The sequence below is a fragment of the Saccostrea echinata genome, unplaced genomic scaffold (genome assembly GCF_033153115.1).
Source record: "Saccostrea echinata isolate AGI-Se365-2 ecotype Australia unplaced genomic scaffold, CSIRO_AGI_Sech_v1 ptg000025l, whole genome shotgun sequence".
Lineage (NCBI taxonomy): Eukaryota > Metazoa > Mollusca > Bivalvia > Ostreida > Ostreidae > Saccostrea > Saccostrea echinata.
Window position 1 is genome coordinate 10,277,352 of NW_026889774.1, and position 20,524 is coordinate 10,297,875.

Genomic DNA, 20,524 nt, shown 5'->3' on the forward strand with positions numbered 1-20,524 from the left:
CAATTCTTTATAAAGATTTTAGTACCAAAAAATACATAGCCATCCAGCAAGGCACGCAAGTTTGTCTCGCTCGAAGTCGAGCAGGTGCTTGAAAATCAAGTCCAGGACCTAATCACTCCCCACTCAAATACAGTATATAGAAAATTCAGCACGCCCTAAATTTTAATGAATCTAGTCAATATAGGAAGTTTACATATTGTTTTTCATCTCATAAAAAAATTCAGCTCCAGTCTCGTGTTAAAATGCCCGAATCGGAAGGGAAGATTCAGGAATTATTTTGCGTCAGCCATGATTTGACGTGAACCTCAAGTGAAATACTGTTACGACACCTGCAATAAGAGTGAAAATTTTTGCTTGCCAGTATAATGCTATTTTCCCGATCTGTAATGAATATTCAATGTAATAAAGCAAGTTTCATAAAAATCCGTCTCAAGGTAGGAAAAATATTGGCGACACTCGGTGACAGGGGTGTTCGCGGTGAACACGGATTTCTAAAAATATGGCAAAAGTTGAACTGTATGTAATGATCTTGCGCGTTGAACTTTTGTTGTTTTTTCGTCTCAGATTTTTAATTAATGCATACTGATTCACATAAGGATTAAAAATTATTTAAAATATGTTTGCTTTTTATAACAGGGCGAAAGAAGTAGTCTTTGTCATAAGGAAGGGGGGTGGGGTTAAAAAGAGCATTGAAATAATACATATTATTGAAATATCATGGCGTTTTCTGCTTAATTACCATTGTTTTGCTTAAATAATTCTTTTTACGAACTAGATTTCTTTATCTGTTACCACTGTGTTCCAAATTAACGGATATTTACACATATTCAGAATTTTTATTTTGCTCCGGGTTTAGTGTAAATTCTTTAAATTGATAGATTTTATAGATTTTGAAATTGTTTATGAGTAAATAATGTTAACGAGTGTGATGGCAAGGTATTTGTTAAAGTGTCCTCTAATTTTCATGCATTTCTCTCAACCCGATACATCGAAATCAGGCCCTTGTGTGGTCAAGATAAATTATTTTAGAGGAAATCTGGACTAATTTTCTCTGCTCCATTAAACGCGAACGAACAGCAATGACGGTCAAAAAATGCCATTATTTCTCATTTTCCGTCTAAACTCACGAAATTAAACCTTAAATTATAGACTACAATATTTCGAAGTATAAAATCTGCTTTTACTGCAGGTTGCACAACAGTATTAAATTTTGCTATATATTCTTACCAAAAATGCGCAACTTTGAGTAGATGGTATTAATTCAAAACAAACTTTTGAGAAGTTTCCTTTTCAGATCTTGTAAAACAATTCTTTATAAAGATTTTAGTACCAAAAAATACATAGCCATCCAGCAAGGCACGCAAGTTTGTCTCGCTCGAAGTCGAGCAGGTGCTTGAAAATCAAGTCCAGGACCTAATCACTCCCCACTCAAATACAGTATATAGAAAATTCAGCACGCCCTAAATTTTAATGAATCTAGTCAATATAGGAAGTTTACATATTGTTTTTCATCTCATAAAAAAATTCAGCTCCAGTCTCGTGTTAAAATGCCCGAATCGGAAGGGAAGATTCAGGAATTATTTTGCGTCAGCCATGATTTGACGTGAACCTCAAGTGAAATACTGTTACGACACCTGCAATAAGAGTGAAAATTTTTGCTTGCCAGTATAATGCTATTTTCCCGATCTGTAATGAATATTCAATGTAATAAAGCAAGTTTCATAAAAATCCGTCTCAAGGTAGGAAAAATATTGGCGACACTCGGTGACAGGGGTGTTCGCGGTGAACACGGATTTCTAAAAATATGGCAAAAGTTGAACTGTATGTAATGATCTTGCGCGTTGAACTTTTGTTGTTTTTTCGTCTCAGATTTTTAATTAATGCATACTGATTCACATAAGGATTAAAAATTATTTAAAATATGTTTGCTTTTTATAACAGGGCGAAAGAAGTAGTCTTTGTCATAAGGAAGGGGGGTGGGGTTAAAAAGAGCATTGAAATAATACATATTATTGAAATATCATGGCGTTTTCTGCTTAATTACCATTGTTTTGCTTAAATAATTCTTTTTACGAACTAGATTTCTTTATCTGTTACCACTGTGTTCCAAATTAACGGATATTTACACATATTCAGAATTTTTATTTTGCTCCGGGTTTAGTGTAAATTCTTTAAATTGATAGATTTTATAGATTTTGAAATTGTTTATGAGTAAATAATGTTAACGAGTGTGATGGCAAGGTATTTGTTAAAGTGTCCTCTAATTTTCATGCATTTCTCTCAACCCGATACATCGAAATCAGGCCCTTGTGTGGTCAAGATAAATTATTTTAGAGGAAATCTGGACTAATTTTCTCTGCTCCATTAAACGCGAACGAACAGCAATGACGGTCAAAAAATGCCATTATTTCTCATTTTCCGTCTAAACTCACGAAATTAAACCTTAAATTATAGACTACAATATTTCGAAGTATAAAATCTGCTTTTACTGCAGGTTGCACAACAGTATTAAATTTTGCTATATATTCTTACCAAAAATGCGCAACTTTGAGTAGATGGTATTAATTCAAAACAAACTTTTGAGAAGTTTCCTTTTCAGATCTTGTAAAACAATTCTTTATAAAGATTTTAGTACCAAAAAATACATAGCCATCCAGCAAGGCACGCAAGTTTGTCTCGCTCGAAGTCGAGCAGGTGCTTGAAAATCAAGTCCAGGACCTAATCACTCCCCACTCAAATACAGTATATAGAAAATTCAGCACGCCCTAAATTTTAATGAATCTAGTCAATATAGGAAGTTTACATATTGTTTTTCATCTCATAAAAAAATTCAGCTCCAGTCTCGTGTTAAAATGCCCGAATCGGAAGGGAAGATTCAGGAATTATTTTGCGTCAGCCATGATTTGACGTGAACCTCAAGTGAAATACTGTTACGACACCTGCAATAAGAGTGAAAATTTTTGCTTGCCAGTATAATGCTATTTTCCCGATCTGTAATGAATATTCAATGTAATAAAGCAAGTTTCATAAAAATCCGTCTCAAGGTAGGAAAAATATTGGCGACACTCGGTGACAGGGGTGTTCGCGGTGAACACGGATTTCTAAAAATATGGCAAAAGTTGAACTGTATGTAATGATCTTGCGCGTTGAACTTTTGTTGTTTTTTCGTCTCAGATTTTTAATTAATGCATACTGATTCACATAAGGATTAAAAATTATTTAAAATATGTTTGCTTTTTATAACAGGGCGAAAGAAGTAGTCTTTGTCATAAGGAAGGGGGGTGGGGTTAAAAAGAGCATTGAAATAATACATATTATTGAAATATCATGGCGTTTTCTGCTTAATTACCATTGTTTTGCTTAAATAATTCTTTTTACGAACTAGATTTCTTTATCTGTTACCACTGTGTTCCAAATTAACGGATATTTACACATATTCAGAATTTTTATTTTGCTCCGGGTTTAGTGTAAATTCTTTAAATTGATAGATTTTATAGATTTTGAAATTGTTTATGAGTAAATAATGTTAACGAGTGTGATGGCAAGGTATTTGTTAAAGTGTCCTCTAATTTTCATGCATTTCTCTCAACCCGATACATCGAAATCAGGCTCTTGTGTGGTCAAGATAAATTATTTTAGAGGAAATCTGGACTAATTTTCTCTGCTCCATTAAACGCGAACGAACAGCAATGACGGTCAAAAAATGCCATTATTTCTCATTTTCCGTCTAAACTCACGAAATTAAACCTTAAATTATAGACTACAATATTTCGAAGTATAAAATCTGCTTTTACTGCAGGTTGCACAACAGTATTAAATTTTGCTATATATTCTTACCAAAAATGCGCAACTTTGAGTAGATGGTATTAATTCAAAACAAACTTTTGAGAAGTTTCCTTTTCAGATCTTGTAAAACAATTCTTTATAAAGATTTTAGTACCAAAAAATACATAGCCATCCAGCAAGGCACGCAAGTTTGTCTCGCTCGAAGTCGAGCAGGTGCTTGAAAATCAAGTCCAGGACCTAATCACTCCCCACTCAAATACAGTATATAGAAAATTCAGCACGCCCTAAATTTTAATGAATCTAGTCAATATAGGAAGTTTACATATTGTTTTTCATCTCATAAAAAAATTCAGCTCCAGTCTCGTGTTAAAATGCCCGAATCGGAAGGGAAGATTCAGGAATTATTTTGCGTCAGCCATGATTTGACGTGAACCTCAAGTGAAATACTGTTACGACACCTGCAATAAGAGTGAAAATTTTTGCTTGCCAGTATAATGCTATTTTCCCGATCTGTAATGAATATTCAATGTAATAAAGCAAGTTTCATAAAAATCCGTCTCAAGGTAGGAAAAATATTGGCGACACTCGGTGACAGGGGTGTTCGCGGTGAACACGGATTTCTAAAAATATGGCAAAAGTTGAACTGTATGTAATGATCTTGCGCGTTGAACTTTTGTTGTTTTTTCATCTCAGATTTTTAATTAATGCATACTGATTCACATAAGGATTAAAAATTATTTAAAATATGTTTGCTTTTTATAACAGGGCGAAAGAAGTAGTCTTTGTCATAAGGAAGGGGGGTGGGGTTAAAAAGAGCATTGAAATAATACATATTATTGAAATATCATGGCGTTTTCTGCTTAATTACCATTGTTTTGCTTAAATAATTCTTTTTACGAACTAGATTTCTTTATCTGTTACCACTGTGTTCCAAATTAACGGATATTTACACATATTCAGAATTTTTATTTTGCTCCGGGTTTAGTGTAAATTCTTTAAATTGATAGATTTTATAGATTTTGAAATTGTTTATGAGTAAATAATGTTAACGAGTGTGATGGCAAGGTATTTGTTAAAGTGTCCTCTAATTTTCATGCATTTCTCTCAACCCGATACATCGAAATCAGGCCCTTGTGTGGTCAAGATAAATTATTTTAGAGGAAATCTGGACTAATTTTCTCTGCTCCATTAAACGCGAACGAACAGCAATGACGGTCAAAAAATGCCATTATTTCTCATTTTCCGTCTAAACTCACGAAATTAAACCTTAAATTATAGACTACAATATTTCGAAGTATAAAATCTGCTTTTACTGCAGGTTGCACAACAGTATTAAATTTTGCTATATATTCTTACCAAAAATGCGCAACTTTGAGTAGATGGTATTAATTCAAAACAAACTTTTGAGAAGTTTCCCTTTCAGATCTTGTAAAACAATTCTTTATAAAGATTTTAGTACCAAAAAATACATAGCCATCCAGCAAGGCACGCAAGTTTGTCTCGCTCGAAGTCGAGCAGGTGCTTGAAAATCAAGTCCAGGACCTAATCACTCCCCACTCAAATACAGTATATAGAAAATTCAGCACGCCCTAAATTTTAATGAATCTAGTCAATATAGGAAGTTTACATATTGTTTTTCATCTCATAAAAAAATTCAGCTCCAGTCTCGTGTTAAAATGCCCGAATCGGAAGGGAAGATTCAGGAATTATTTTGCGTCAGCCATGATTTGACGTGAACCTCAAGTGAAATACTGTTACGACACCTGCAATAAGAGTGAAAATTTTTGCTTGCCAGTATAATGCTATTTTCCCGATCTGTAATGAATATTCAATGTAATAAAGCAAGTTTCATAAAAATCCGTCTCAAGGTAGGAAAAATATTGGCGACACTCGGTGACAGGGGTGTTCGCGGTGAACACGGATTTCTAAAAATATGGCAAAAGTTGAACTGTATGTAATGATCTTGCGCGTTGAACTTTTGTTGTTTTTTCATCTCAGATTTTTAATTAATGCATACTGATTCACATAAGGATTAAAAATTATTTAAAATATGTTTGCTTTTTATAACAGGGCGAAAGAAGTAGTCTTTGTCATAAGGAAGGGGGGTGGGGTTAAAAAGAGCATTGAAATAATACATATTATTGAAATATCATGGCGTTTTCTGCTTAATTACCATTGTTTTGCTTAAATAATTCTTTTTACGAACTAGATTTCTTTATCTGTTACCACTGTGTTCCAAATTAACGGATATTTACACATATTCAGAATTTTTATTTTGCTCCGGGTTTAGTGTAAATTCTTTAAATTGATAGATTTTATAGATTTTGAAATTGTTTATGAGTAAATAATGTTAACGAGTGTGATGGCAAGGTATTTGTTAAAGTGTCCTCTAATTTTCATGCATTTCTCTCAACCCGATACATCGAAATCAGGCCCTTGTGTGGTCAAGATAAATTATTTTAGAGGAAATCTGGACTAATTTTCTCTGCTCCATTAAACGCGAACGAACAGCAATGACGGTCAAAAAATGCCATTATTTCTCATTTTCCGTCTAAACTCACGAAATTAAACCTTAAATTATAGACTACAATATTTCGAAGTATAAAATCTGCTTTTACTGCAGGTTGCACAACAGTATTAAATTTTGCTATATATTCTTACCAAAAATGCGCAACTTTGAGTAGATGGTATTAATTCAAAACAAACTTTTGAGAAGTTTCCCTTTCAGATCTTGTAAAACAATTCTTTATAAAGATTTTAGTACCAAAAAATACATAGCCATCCAGCAAGGCACGCAAGTTTGTCTCGCTCGAAGTCGAGCAGGTGCTTGAAAATCAAGTCCAGGACCTAATCACTCCCCACTCAAATACAGTATATAGAAAATTCAGCACGCCCTAAATTTTAATGAATCTAGTCAATATAGGAAGTTTACATATTGTTTTTCATCTCATAAAAAAATTCAGCTCCAGTCTCGTGTTAAAATGCCCGAATCGGAAGGGAAGATTCAGGAATTATTTTGCGTCAGCCATGATTTGACGTGAACCTCAAGTGAAATACTGTTACGACACCTGCAATAAGAGTGAAAATTTTTGCTTGCCAGTATAATGCTATTTTCCCGATCTGTAATGAATATTCAATGTAATAAAGCAAGTTTCATAAAAATCCGTCTCAAGGTAGGAAAAATATTGGCGACACTCGGTGACAGGGGTGTTCGCGGTGAACACGGATTTCTAAAAATATGGCAAAAGTTGAACTGTATGTAATGATCTTGCGCGTTGAACTTTTGTTGTTTTTTCATCTCAGATTTTTAATTAATGCATACTGATTCACATAAGGATTAAAAATTATTTAAAATATGTTTGCTTTTTATAACAGGGCGAAAGAAGTAGTCTTTGTCATAAGGAAGGGGGGTGGGGTTAAAAAGAGCATTGAAATAATACATATTATTGAAATATCATGGCGTTTTCTGCTTAATTACCATTGTTTTGCTTAAATAATTCTTTTTACGAACTAGATTTCTTTATCTGTTACCACTGTGTTCCAAATTAACGGATATTTACACATATTCAGAATTTTTATTTTGCTCCGGGTTTAGTGTAAATTCTTTAAATTGATAGATTTTATAGATTTTGAAATTGTTTATGAGTAAATAATGTTAACGAGTGTGATGGCAAGGTATTTGTTAAAGTGTCCTCTAATTTTCATGCATTTCTCTCAACCCGATACATCGAAATCAGGCTCTTGTGTGGTCAAGATAAATTATTTTAGAGGAAATCTGGACTAATTTTCTCTGCTCCATTAAACGCGAACGAACAGCAATGACGGTCAAAAAATGCCATTATTTCTCATTTTCCGTCTAAACTCACGAAATTAAACCTTAAATTATAGACTACAATATTTCGAAGTATAAAATCTGCTTTTACTGCAGGTTGCACAACAGTATTAAATTTTGCTATATATTCTTACCAAAAATGCGCAACTTTGAGTAGATGGTATTAATTCAAAACAAACTTTTGAGAAGTTTCCTTTTCAGATCTTGTAAAACAATTCTTTATAAAGATTTTAGTACCAAAAAATACATAGCCATCCAGCAAGGCACGCAAGTTTGTCTCGCTCGAAGTCGAGCAGGTGCTTGAAAATCAAGTCCAGGACCTAATCACTCCCCACTCAAATACAGTATATAGAAAATTCAGCACGCCCTAAATTTTAATGAATCTAGTCAATATAGGAAGTTTACATATTGTTTTTCATCTCATAAAAAAATTCAGCTCCAGTCTCGTGTTAAAATGCCCGAATCGGAAGGGAAGATTCAGGAATTATTTTGCGTCAGCCATGATTTGACGTGAACCTCAAGTGAAATACTGTTACGACACCTGCAATAAGAGTGAAAATTTTTGCTTGCCAGTATAATGCTATTTTCCCGATCTGTAATGAATATTCAATGTAATAAAGCAAGTTTCATAAAAATCCGTCTCAAGGTAGGAAAAATATTGGCGACACTCGGTGACAGGGGTGTTCGCGGTGAACACGGATTTCTAAAAATATGGCAAAAGTTGAACTGTATGTAATGATCTTGCGCGTTGAACTTTTGTTGTTTTTTCATCTCAGATTTTTAATTAATGCATACTGATTCACATAAGGATTAAAAATTATTTAAAATATGTTTGCTTTTTATAACAGGGCGAAAGAAGTAGTCTTTGTCATAAGGAAGGGGGGTGGGGTTAAAAAGAGCATTGAAATAATACATATTATTGAAATATCATGGCGTTTTCTGCTTAATTACCATTGTTTTGCTTAAATAATTCTTTTTACGAACTAGATTTCTTTATCTGTTACCACTGTGTTCCAAATTAACGGATATTTACACATATTCAGAATTTTTATTTTGCTCCGGGTTTAGTGTAAATTCTTTAAATTGATAGATTTTATAGATTTTGAAATTGTTTATGAGTAAATAATGTTAACGAGTGTGATGGCAAGGTATTTGTTAAAGTGTCCTCTAATTTTCATGCATTTCTCTCAACCCGATACATCGAAATCAGGCTCTTGTGTGGTCAAGATAAATTATTTTAGAGGAAATCTGGACTAATTTTCTCTGCTCCATTAAACGCGAACGAACAGCAATGACGGTCAAAAAATGCCATTATTTCTCATTTTCCGTCTAAACTCACGAAATTAAACCTTAAATTATAGACTACAATATTTCGAAGTATAAAATCTGCTTTTACTGCAGGTTGCACAACAGTATTAAATTTTGCTATATATTCTTACCAAAAATGCGCAACTTTGAGTAGATGGTATTAATTCAAAACAAACTTTTGAGAAGTTTCCTTTTCAGATCTTGTAAAACAATTCTTTATAAAGATTTTAGTACCAAAAAATACATAGCCATCCAGCAAGGCACGCAAGTTTGTCTCGCTCGAAGTCGAGCAGGTGCTTGAAAATCAAGTCCAGGACCTAATCACTCCCCACTCAAATACAGTATATAGAAAATTCAGCACGCCCTAAATTTTAATGAATCTAGTCAATATAGGAAGTTTACATATTGTTTTTCATCTCATAAAAAAATTCAGCTCCAGTCTCGTGTTAAAATGCCCGAATCGGAAGGGAAGATTCAGGAATTATTTTGCGTCAGCCATGATTTGACGTGAACCTCAAGTGAAATACTGTTACGACACCTGCAATAAGAGTGAAAATTTTTGCTTGCCAGTATAATGCTATTTTCCCGATCTGTAATGAATATTCAATGTAATAAAGCAAGTTTCATAAAAATCCGTCTCAAGGTAGGAAAAATATTGGCGACACTCGGTGACAGGGGTGTTCGCGGTGAACACGGATTTCTAAAAATATGGCAAAAGTTGAACTGTATGTAATGATCTTGCGCGTTGAACTTTTGTTGTTTTTTCATCTCAGATTTTTAATTAATGCATACTGATTCACATAAGGATTAAAAATTATTTAAAATATGTTTGCTTTTTATAACAGGGCGAAAGAAGTAGTCTTTGTCATAAGGAAGGGGGGTGGGGTTAAAAAGAGCATTGAAATAATACATATTATTGAAATATCATGGCGTTTTCTGCTTAATTACCATTGTTTTGCTTAAATAATTCTTTTTACGAACTAGATTTCTTTATCTGTTACCACTGTGTTCCAAATTAACGGATATTTACACATATTCAGAATTTTTATTTTGCTCCGGGTTTAGTGTAAATTCTTTAAATTGATAGATTTTATAGATTTTGAAATTGTTTATGAGTAAATAATGTTAACGAGTGTGATGGCAAGGTATTTGTTAAAGTGTCCTCTAATTTTCATGCATTTCTCTCAACCCGATACATCGAAATCAGGCTCTTGTGTGGTCAAGATAAATTATTTTAGAGGAAATCTGGACTAATTTTCTCTGCTCCATTAAACGCGAACGAACAGCAATGACGGTCAAAAAATGCCATTATTTCTCATTTTCCGTCTAAACTCACGAAATTAAACCTTAAATTATAGACTACAATATTTCGAAGTATAAAATCTGCTTTTACTGCAGGTTGCACAACAGTATTAAATTTTGCTATATATTCTTACCAAAAATGCGCAACTTTGAGTAGATGGTATTAATTCAAAACAAACTTTTGAGAAGTTTCCTTTTCAGATCTTGTAAAACAATTCTTTATAAAGATTTTAGTACCAAAAAATACATAGCCATCCAGCAAGGCACGCAAGTTTGTCTCGCTCGAAGTCGAGCAGGTGCTTGAAAATCAAGTCCAGGACCTAATCACTCCCCACTCAAATACAGTATATAGAAAATTCAGCACGCCCTAAATTTTAATGAATCTAGTCAATATAGGAAGTTTACATATTGTTTTTCATCTCATAAAAAAATTCAGCTCCAGTCTCGTGTTAAAATGCCCGAATCGGAAGGGAAGATTCAGGAATTATTTTGCGTCAGCCATGATTTGACGTGAACCTCAAGTGAAATACTGTTACGACACCTGCAATAAGAGTGAAAATTTTTGCTTGCCAGTATAATGCTATTTTCCCGATCTGTAATGAATATTCAATGTAATAAAGCAAGTTTCATAAAAATCCGTCTCAAGGTAGGAAAAATATTGGCGACACTCGGTGACAGGGGTGTTCGCGGTGAACACGGATTTCTAAAAATATGGCAAAAGTTGAACTGTATGTAATGATCTTGCGCGTTGAACTTTTGTTGTTTTTTCATCTCAGATTTTTAATTAATGCATACTGATTCACATAAGGATTAAAAATTATTTAAAATATGTTTGCTTTTTATAACAGGGCGAAAGAAGTAGTCTTTGTCATAAGGAAGGGGGGTGGGGTTAAAAAGAGCATTGAAATAATACATATTATTGAAATATCATGGCGTTTTCTGCTTAATTACCATTGTTTTGCTTAAATAATTCTTTTTACGAACTAGATTTCTTTATCTGTTACCACTGTGTTCCAAATTAACGGATATTTACACATATTCAGAATTTTTATTTTGCTCCGGGTTTAGTGTAAATTCTTTAAATTGATAGATTTTATAGATTTTGAAATTGTTTATGAGTAAATAATGTTAACGAGTGTGATGGCAAGGTATTTGTTAAAGTGTCCTCTAATTTTCATGCATTTCTCTCAACCCGATACATCGAAATCAGGCTCTTGTGTGGTCAAGATAAATTATTTTAGAGGAAATCTGGACTAATTTTCTCTGCTCCATTAAACGCGAACGAACAGCAATGACGGTCAAAAAATGCCATTATTTCTCATTTTCCGTCTAAACTCACGAAATTAAACCTTAAATTATAGACTACAATATTTCGAAGTATAAAATCTGCTTTTACTGCAGGTTGCACAACAGTATTAAATTTTGCTATATATTCTTACCAAAAATGCGCAACTTTGAGTAGATGGTATTAATTCAAAACAAACTTTTGAGAAGTTTCCTTTTCAGATCTTGTAAAACAATTCTTTATAAAGATTTTAGTACCAAAAAATACATAGCCATCCAGCAAGGCACGCAAGTTTGTCTCGCTCGAAGTCGAGCAGGTGCTTGAAAATCAAGTCCAGGACCTAATCACTCCCCACTCAAATACAGTATATAGAAAATTCAGCACGCCCTAAATTTTAATGAATCTAGTCAATATAGGAAGTTTACATATTGTTTTTCATCTCATAAAAAAATTCAGCTCCAGTCTCGTGTTAAAATGCCCGAATCGGAAGGGAAGATTCAGGAATTATTTTGCGTCAGCCATGATTTGACGTGAACCTCAAGTGAAATACTGTTACGACACCTGCAATAAGAGTGAAAATTTTTGCTTGCCAGTATAATGCTATTTTCCCGATCTGTAATGAATATTCAATGTAATAAAGCAAGTTTCATAAAAATCCGTCTCAAGGTAGGAAAAATATTGGCGACACTCGGTGACAGGGGTGTTCGCGGTGAACACGGATTTCTAAAAATATGGCAAAAGTTGAACTGTATGTAATGATCTTGCGCGTTGAACTTTTGTTGTTTTTTCGTCTCAGATTTTTAATTAATGCATACTGATTCACATAAGGATTAAAAATTATTTAAAATATGTTTGCTTTTTATAACAGGGCGAAAGAAGTAGTCTTTGTCATAAGGAAGGGGGGTGGGGTTAAAAAGAGCATTGAAATAATACATATTATTGAAATATCATGGCGTTTTCTGCTTAATTACCATTGTTTTGCTTAAATAATTCTTTTTACGAACTAGATTTCTTTATCTGTTACCACTGTGTTCCAAATTAACGGATATTTACACATATTCAGAATTTTTATTTTGCTCCGGGTTTAGTGTAAATTCTTTAAATTGATAGATTTTATAGATTTTGAAATTGTTTATGAGTAAATAATGTTAACGAGTGTGATGGCAAGGTATTTGTTAAAGTGTCCTCTAATTTTCATGCATTTCTCTCAACCCGATACATCGAAATCAGGCCCTTGTGTGGTCAAGATAAATTATTTTAGAGGAAATCTGGACTAATTTTCTCTGCTCCATTAAACGCGAACGAACAGCAATGACGGTCAAAAAATGCCATTATTTCTCATTTTCCGTCTAAACTCACGAAATTAAACCTTAAATTATAGACTACAATATTTCGAAGTATAAAATCTGCTTTTACTGCAGGTTGCACAACAGTATTAAATTTTGCTATATATTCTTACCAAAAATGCGCAACTTTGAGTAGATGGTATTAATTCAAAACAAACTTTTGAGAAGTTTCCTTTTCAGATCTTGTAAAACAATTCTTTATAAAGATTTTAGTACCAAAAAATACATAGCCATCCAGCAAGGCACGCAAGTTTGTCTCGCTCGAAGTCGAGCAGGTGCTTGAAAATCAAGTCCAGGACCTAATCACTCCCCACTCAAATACAGTATATAGAAAATTCAGCACGCCCTAAATTTTAATGAATCTAGTCAATATAGGAAGTTTACATATTGTTTTTCATCTCATAAAAAAATTCAGCTCCAGTCTCGTGTTAAAATGCCCGAATCGGAAGGGAAGATTCAGGAATTATTTTGCGTCAGCCATGATTTGACGTGAACCTCAAGTGAAATACTGTTACGACACCTGCAATAAGAGTGAAAATTTTTGCTTGCCAGTATAATGCTATTTTCCCGATCTGTAATGAATATTCAATGTAATAAAGCAAGTTTCATAAAAATCCGTCTCAAGGTAGGAAAAATATTGGCGACACTCGGTGACAGGGGTGTTCGCGGTGAACACGGATTTCTAAAAATATGGCAAAAGTTGAACTGTATGTAATGATCTTGCGCGTTGAACTTTTGTTGTTTTTTCATCTCAGATTTTTAATTAATGCATACTGATTCACATAAGGATTAAAAATTATTTAAAATATGTTTGCTTTTTATAACAGGGCGAAAGAAGTAGTCTTTGTCATAAGGAAGGGGGGTGGGGTTAAAAAGAGCATTGAAATAATACATATTATTGAAATATCATGGCGTTTTCTGCTTAATTACCATTGTTTTGCTTAAATAATTCTTTTTACGAACTAGATTTCTTTATCTGTTACCACTGTGTTCCAAATTAACGGATATTTACACATATTCAGAATTTTTATTTTGCTCCGGGTTTAGTGTAAATTCTTTAAATTGATAGATTTTATAGATTTTGAAATTGTTTATGAGTAAATAATGTTAACGAGTGTGATGGCAAGGTATTTGTTAAAGTGTCCTCTAATTTTCATGCATTTCTCTCAACCCGATACATCGAAATCAGGCTCTTGTGTGGTCAAGATAAATTATTTTAGAGGAAATCTGGACTAATTTTCTCTGCTCCATTAAACGCGAACGAACAGCAATGACGGTCAAAAAATGCCATTATTTCTCATTTTCCGTCTAAACTCACGAAATTAAACCTTAAATTATAGACTACAATATTTCGAAGTATAAAATCTGCTTTTACTGCAGGTTGCACAACAGTATTAAATTTTGCTATATATTCTTACCAAAAATGCGCAACTTTGAGTAGATGGTATTAATTCAAAACAAACTTTTGAGAAGTTTCCTTTTCAGATCTTGTAAAACAATTCTTTATAAAGATTTTAGTACCAAAAAATACATAGCCATCCAGCAAGGCACGCAAGTTTGTCTCGCTCGAAGTCGAGCAGGTGCTTGAAAATCAAGTCCAGGACCTAATCACTCCCCACTCAAATACAGTATATAGAAAATTCAGCACGCCCTAAATTTTAATGAATCTAGTCAATATAGGAAGTTTACATATTGTTTTTCATCTCATAAAAAAATTCAGCTCCAGTCTCGTGTTAAAATGCCCGAATCGGAAGGGAAGATTCAGGAATTATTTTGCGTCAGCCATGATTTGACGTGAACCTCAAGTGAAATACTGTTACGACACCTGCAATAAGAGTGAAAATTTTTGCTTGCCAGTATAATGCTATTTTCCCGATCTGTAATGAATATTCAATGTAATAAAGCAAGTTTCATAAAAATCCGTCTCAAGGTAGGAAAAATATTGGCGACACTCGGTGACAGGGGTGTTCGCGGTGAACACGGATTTCTAAAAATATGGCAAAAGTTGAACTGTATGTAATGATCTTGCGCGTTGAACTTTTGTTGTTTTTTCGTCTCAGATTTTTAATTAATGCATACTGATTCACATAAGGATTAAAAATTATTTAAAATATGTTTGCTTTTTATAACAGGGCGAAAGAAGTAGTCTTTGTCATAAGGAAGGGGGGTGGGGTTAAAAAGAGCATTGAAATAATACATATTATTGAAATATCATGGCGTTTTCTGCTTAATTACCATTGTTTTGCTTAAATAATTCTTTTTACGAACTAGATTTCTTTATCTGTTACCACTGTGTTCCAAATTAACGGATATTTACACATATTCAGAATTTTTATTTTGCTCCGGGTTTAGTGTAAATTCTTTAAATTGATAGATTTTATAGATTTTGAAATTGTTTATGAGTAAATAATGTTAACGAGTGTGATGGCAAGGTATTTGTTAAAGTGTCCTCTAATTTTCATGCATTTCTCTCAACCCGATACATCGAAATCAGGCCCTTGTGTGGTCAAGATAAATTATTTTAGAGGAAATCTGGACTAATTTTCTCTGCTCCATTAAACGCGAACGAACAGCAATGACGGTCAAAAAATGCCATTATTTCTCATTTTCCGTCTAAACTCACGAAATTAAACCTTAAATTATAGACTACAATATTTCGAAGTATAAAATCTGCTTTTACTGCAGGTTGCACAACAGTATTAAATTTTGCTATATATTCTTACCAAAAATGCGCAACTTTGAGTAGATGGTATTAATTCAAAACAAACTTTTGAGAAGTTTCCTTTTCAGATCTTGTAAAACAATTCTTTATAAAGATTTTAGTACCAAAAAATACATAGCCATCCAGCAAGGCACGCAAGTTTGTCTCGCTCGAAGTCGAGCAGGTGCTTGAAAATCAAGTCCAGGACCTAATCACTCCCCACTCAAATACAGTATATAGAAAATTCAGCACGCCCTAAATTTTAATGAATCTAGTCAATATAGGAAGTTTACATATTGTTTTTCATCTCATAAAAAAATTCAGCTCCAGTCTCGTGTTAAAATGCCCGAATCGGAAGGGAAGATTCAGGAATTATTTTGCGTCAGCCATGATTTGACGTGAACCTCAAGTGAAATACTGTTACGACACCTGCAATAAGAGTGAAAATTTTTGCTTGCCAGTATAATGCTATTTTCCCGATCTGTAATGAATATTCAATGTAATAAAGCAAGTTTCATAAAAATCCGTCTCAAGGTAGGAAAAATATTGGCGACACTCGGTGACAGGGGTGTTCGCGGTGAACACGGATTTCTAAAAATATGGCAAAAGTTGAACTGTATGTAATGATCTTGCGCGTTGAACTTTTGTTGTTTTTTCATCTCAGATTTTTAATTAATGCATACTGATTCACATAAGGATTAAAAATTATTTAAAATATGTTTGCTTTTTATAACAGGGCGAAAGAAGTAGTCTTTGTCATAAGGAAGGGGGGTGGGGTTAAAAAGAGCATTGAAATAATACATATTATTGAAATATCATGGCGTTTTCTGCTTAATTACCATTGTTTTGCTTAAATAATTCTTTTTACGAACTAGATTTCTTTATCTGTTACCACTGTGTTCCAAATTAACGGATATTTACACATATTCAGAATTTTTATTTTGCTCCGGGTTTAGTGTAAATTCTTTAAATTGATAGATTTTATAGATTTTGAAATTGTTTATGAGTAAATAATGTTAACGAGTGTGATGGCAAGGTATTTGTTAAAGTGTCCTCTAATTTTCATGCATTTCTCTCAACCCGATACATCGAAATCAGGCTCTTGTGTGGTCAAGATAAATTATTTTAGAGGAAATCTGGACTAATTTTCTCTGCTCCATTAAACGCGAACGAACAGCAATGACGGTCAAAAAATGCCATTATTTCTCATTTTCCGTCTAAACTCACGAAATTAAACCTTAAATTATAGACTACAATATTTCGAAGTATAAAATCTGCTTTTACTGCAGGTTGCACAACAGTATTAAATTTTGCTATATATTCTTACCAAAAATGCGCAACTTTGAGTAGATGGTATTAATTCAAAACAAACTTTTGAGAAGTTTCCTTTTCAGATCTTGTAAAACAATTCTTTATAAAGATTTTAGTACCAAAAAATACATAGCCATCCAGCAAGGCACGCAAGTTTGTCTCGCTCGAAGTCGAGCAGGTGCTTGAAAATCAAGTCCAGGACCTAATCACTCCCCACTCAAATACAGTATATAGAAAATTCAGCACGCCCTAAATTTTAATGAATCTAGTCAATATAGGAAGTTTACATATTGTTTTTCATCTCATAAAAAAATTCAGCTCCAGTCTCGTGTTAAAATGCCCGAATCGGAAGGGAAGATTCAGGAATTATTTTGCGTCAGCCATGATTTGACGTGAACCTCAAGTGAAATACTGTTACGACACCTGCAATAAGAGTGAAAATTTTTGCTTGCCAGTATAATGCTATTTTCCCGATCTGTAATGAATATTCAATGTAATAAAGCAAGTTTCATAAAAATCCGTCTCAAGGTAGGAAAAATATTGGCGACACTCGGTGACAGGGGTGTTCGCGGTGAACACGGATTTCTAAAAATATGGCAAAAGTTGAACTGTATGTAATGATCTTGCGCGTTGAACTTTTGTTGTTTTTTCGTCTCAGATTTTTAATTAATGCATACTGATTCACATAAGGATTAAAAATTATTTAAAATATGTTTGCTTTTTATAACAGGGCGAAAGAAGTAGTCTTTGTCATAAGGAAGGGGGGTGGGGTTAAAAAGAGCATTGAAATAATACATATTATTGAAATATCATGGCGTTTTCTGCTTAATTACCATTGTTTTGCTTAAATAATTCTTTTTACGAACTAGATTTCTTTATCTGTTACCACTGTGTTCCAAATTAACGGATATTTACACATATTCAGAATTTTTATTTTGCTCCGGGTTTAGTGTAAATTCTTTAAATTGATAGATTTTATAGATTTTGAAATTGTTTATGAGTAAATAATGTTAACGAGTGTGATGGCAAGGTATTTGTTAAAGTGTCCTCTAATTTTCATGCATTTCTCTCAACCCGATACATCGAAATCAGGCCCTTGTGTGGTCAAGATAAATTATTTTAGAGGAAATCTGGACTAATTTTCTCTGCTCCATTAAACGCGAACGAACAGCAATGACGGTCAAAAAATGCCATTATTTCTCATTTTCCGTCTAAACTCACGAAATTAAACCTTAAATTATAGACTACAATATTTCGAAGTATAAAATCTGCTTTTACTGCAGGTTGCACAACAGTATTAAATTTTGCTATATATTCTTACCAAAAATGCGCAACTTTGAGTAGATGGTATTAATTCAAAACAAACTTTTGAGAAGTTTCCTTTTCAGATCTTGTAAAACAATTCTTTATAAAGATTTTAGTACCAAAAAATACATAGCCATCCAGCAAGGCACGCAAGTTTGTCTCGCTCGAAGTCGAGCAGGTGCTTGAAAATCAAGTCCAGGACCTAATCACTCCCCACTCAAATACAGTATATAGAAAATTCAGCACGCCCTAAATTTTAATGAATCTAGTCAATATAGGAAGTTTACATATTGTTTTTCATCTCATAAAAAAATTCAGCTCCAGTCTCGTGTTAAAATGCCCGAATCGGAAGGGAAGATTCAGGAATTATTTTGCGTCAGCCATGATTTGACGTGAACCTCAAGTGAAATACTGTTACGACACCTGCAATAAGAGTGAAAATTTTTGCTTGCCAGTATAATGCTATTTTCCCGATCTGTAATGAATATTCAATGTAATAAAGCAAGTTTCATAAAAATCCGTCTCAAGGTAGGAAAAATATTGGCGACACTCGGTGACAGGGGTGTTCGCGGTGAACACGGATTTCTAAAAATATGGCAAAAGTTGAACTGTATGTAATGATCTTGCGCGTTGAACTTTTGTTGTTTTTTCGTCTCAGATTTTTAATTAATGCATACTGATTCACATAAGGATTAAAAATTATTTAAAATATGTTTGCTTTTTATAACAGGGCGAAAGAAGTAGTCTTTGTCATAAGGAAGGGGGGTGGGGTTAAAAAGAGCATTGAAATAATACATATTATTGAAATATCATGGCGTTTTCTGCTTAATTACCATTGTTTTGCTTAAATAATTCTTTTTACGAACTAGATTTCTTTATCTGTTACCACTGTGTTCCAAATTAACGGATATTTACACATATTCAGAATTTTTATTTTGCTCCGGGTTTAGTGTAAATTCTTTAAATTGATAGATTTTATAGATTTTGAAATTGTTTATGAGTAAATAATGTTAACGAGTGTGATGGCAAGGTATTTGTTAAAGTGTCCTCTAATTTTCATGCATTTCTCTCAACCCGATACATCGAAATCAGGCCCTTGTGTGGTCAAGATAAATTATTTTAGAGGAAATCTGGACTAATTTTCTCTGCTCCATTAAACGCGAACGAACAGCAATGACGGTCAAAAAATGCCATTATTTCTCATTTTCCGTCTAAACTCACGAAATTAAACCTTAAATTATAGACTACAATATTTCGAAGTATAAAATCTGCTTTTACTGCAATAAGAGTGAAAATTTTTGCTTGCCAGTATAATGCTATTTTCCCGATCTGTAATGAATATTCAATGTAATAAAGCAAGTTTCATAAAAATCCGTCTCAAGGTAGGAAAAATATTGGCGACACTCGGTGACAGGGGTGTTCGCGGTGAACACGGATTTCTAAAAATATGGCAAAAGTTGAACTGTATGTAATGATCTTGCGCGTTGAACTTTTGTTGTTTTTTCGTCTCAGATTTTTAATTAATGCATACTGATTCACATAAGGATTAAAAATTATTTAAAATATGTTTGCTTTTTATAACAGGGCGAAAGAAGTAGTCTTTGTCATAAGGAAGGGGGGTGGGGTTAAAAAGAGCATTGAAATAATACATATTATTGAAATATCATGGCGTTTTCTGCTTAATTACCATTGTTTTGCTTAAATAATTCTTTTTACGAACTAGATTTCTTTATCTGTTACCACTGTGTTCCAAATTAACGGATATTTACACATATTCAGAATTTTTATTTTGCTCCGGGTTTAGTGTAAATTCTTTAAATTGATAGATTTTATAGATTTTGAAATTGTTTATGAGTAAATAATGTTAACGAGTGTGATGGCAAGGTATTTGTTAAAGTGTCCTCTAATTTTCATGCATTTCTCTCAACCCGATACATCGAAATCAGGCCCTTGTGTGGTCAAGATAAATTATTTTAGAGGAAATCTGGACTAATTTTCTCTGCTCCATTAAACGCGAACGAACAGCAATGACGGTCAAAAAATGCCATTATTTCTCATTTTCCGTCTAAACTCACGAAATTAAACCTTAAATTATAGACTACAATATTTCGAAGTATAAAATCTGCTTTTACTGCAGGTTGCACAACAGTATTAAATTTTGCTATATATTCTTACCAAAAATGCGCAACTTTGAGTAGATGGTATTAATTCAAAACAAACTTTTGAGAAGTTTCCTTTTCAGATCTTGTAAAACAATTCTTTATAAAGATTTTAGTACCAAAAAATACATAGCCATCCAGCAAGGCACGCAGGTTTGTCTCGCTCGAAGTCGAGCAGGTGCTTGAAAA